This window comes from Tarenaya hassleriana, unplaced genomic scaffold (assembly GCF_000463585.1).
Source record: "Tarenaya hassleriana unplaced genomic scaffold, ASM46358v1 Cleome94, whole genome shotgun sequence".
Lineage (NCBI taxonomy): Eukaryota > Viridiplantae > Streptophyta > Magnoliopsida > Brassicales > Cleomaceae > Tarenaya > Tarenaya hassleriana.
The window spans coordinates 188,044-190,413 of NW_010971790.1; positions in this window are offsets into that span (position 1 = coordinate 188,044).

Here is a 2,370-nt window from a genome sequence, read left to right on the forward strand (position 1 = left end):
GAGTTAGTAGACCGAGAGGTGAATTCTCTATTATCGTTGCTTGATGATTCCCGAATACAAGTCATAATCGTTATTCATGCATGCTTAGTAAATACCCATACACGCGAATACGATCCCGACACCCGTAGTCATCCTTGTTTGATAGGTTACTCGTTTATATTGCTTTCTTATTTCGTTTTCTATAGATTCCAATTACTTCCATCATCACTTGCTTGCTTTGATCTCTTTTCGATTTAGATTTGGATTTAGCAACCGGTCCTTGTGTTCGACCCCGTGTTACGATGATCCGTATCCTTGCGGTGAGTTGTGAATCGGGTTATATATTTTAGACTCGATACACACGTATCAATAACCCTATCATAATTTTCTATATGAGACTAAGATCCATATTTCGCATAAGAATGGATTGTTACACCCATCTTTATGCTATTTAGGTAGACATCTAATGTCAATCACATCCAATGTGACTCTCAGATCCTTTCATGAGACTATGATATCAAATATCATTGCATACTCGTCTCATTTGTACCGTTAAGTCTCAAGTAAAAACTTGATAACTTAACCTAAGGTAAACCATATTCAAGCTGTGGGAACCACGATTTCCCACCCTGCCTCACAAAGATAATCCGGCACGCTCAGCTTTGGCATGACCCGTGTTACGGACGATCGATGCCTTGACAGGCGCTCTAGTAATGGGAGGTATACACTTAGCATTACATAAATAAGGGATTTTCGAAACCACACTTAAATCAAGCATCTACTTTCAAGCTATGAGAACCACCATTTCTCCATCTTGCCTCACCAAGATAATACGGCACATCCAGCTTTGGCATGGCCCGTGACACGTACGATCGAGGCCTTGACAAGTGCTTTACTTTCTGTGCAACGATTGTTCATAATCCGAATGGACCATCCAGTCGATTATGCAATCCTAATCCCGAAGCTCCCACTCAATCAAACATATCTAATATCTTGATTAAGTTACATGCATTCATTCACTATGGACCATCCATAAGAAAGAATCATGTTATTATGAATCACAGTTGATCGGTTTTAAGCAACGATTGCTCAAACCAGATCCCGAAACCAAAAAATCAAATTTTGGTGTAGTGTCGGGACCTAGACCGTTCGGTCTAGGCCTAGACCGATCGGTCTAGGCGGTTCGGTCTTCGGGTCATAGTCGGTCCGTTCGGTCTGGAATGGTCAGTCCGTTCGGACTGACTCTTCAGTCCGTTCGGTCTGACTCTCCAGACCAGAGGTCCGGACTCTTGCCCCTTCGGACCTTCTCTCTCGGACTAGTGACCTAGATCGGACGGACTGGCTAAGCAGTCCGTTCGGTCTACACACCTCAGTCCGTTCGGTCCAACATCTTGGTCCGAACGCCTAGACCGTCCGGTCCAGAGGACCAGACCGTTCGGTCTAGGCAGAAAAACGCGATCAGATCACGTTCTTCGTCGTTTCGGTCCCGATTCAGATCCGAATTCGACCCCGTTTTCGCATGCGAACTCAGAACAAAAGCCTCTTGCACATTATGCAACAAAGAACATGAAATCTACCCTAAATCCATAATCAAATCATGCATAGCATCAAAGCAAACACGGATTCAAACAATTCAAATCCTATAACGTGCGTGATCGAGTTCTAACAAAAATCATGCAGAGGAACCAGGCTCTGATACCACTGTTGGGTTTTTCTGTGATCTCATGAGCGAATCCTATTCCTAAGAGATCAGTTCTAGGGTTTGGACAGCGGATGTAAAACAATAATTTTTGATAAAACCCTAAAACCTATCATGCATGATCTTGTAGATGTTGGGTAATCTACGGGTTCCTAGCATGCGATCATATCGATCTAGGGTTTGGTTTACTAGGTTTCATGCAGCGGAAGAAAAATCTAAACCTAGTCAAACATCACACGCAACCAAACTCGCAGAACCCGAAAGATCTTGTATATCACCGAGGAAATCGTTACTTACCTCGTTCTCGATGAGACTTGAAGTTTATTTCGATCCGGGGCCTGTTCTAAACCACCTAGGACTGAAGTTACAGTCCCTCTACACGTATCCACACCGACGGGAAGGATTCCAAACGATTTGGAATGAATCTGCTAGGATTAGTGAAGAAAAGGGTAACTCAAGAGACGAGATCCAATCCCGGGACAATAGAAATCCAAGAGAACAGCTTCTCTAGGGTTCTAGGGTGTTTCTCTGAGGTTTTTAGGTCGGCTCTCTTTTAGTTTAGACGAAACCCTAAACTTAAATAAGATTAGAAAACCCTAAAATCGAATTTTGGAAACTTTCCCAGATCCCGGTCCGCCGGACCAGGAGCTTGGTCCGGCGGACCAAGCTTAGTCCGAAGCACGCGGTCCGCC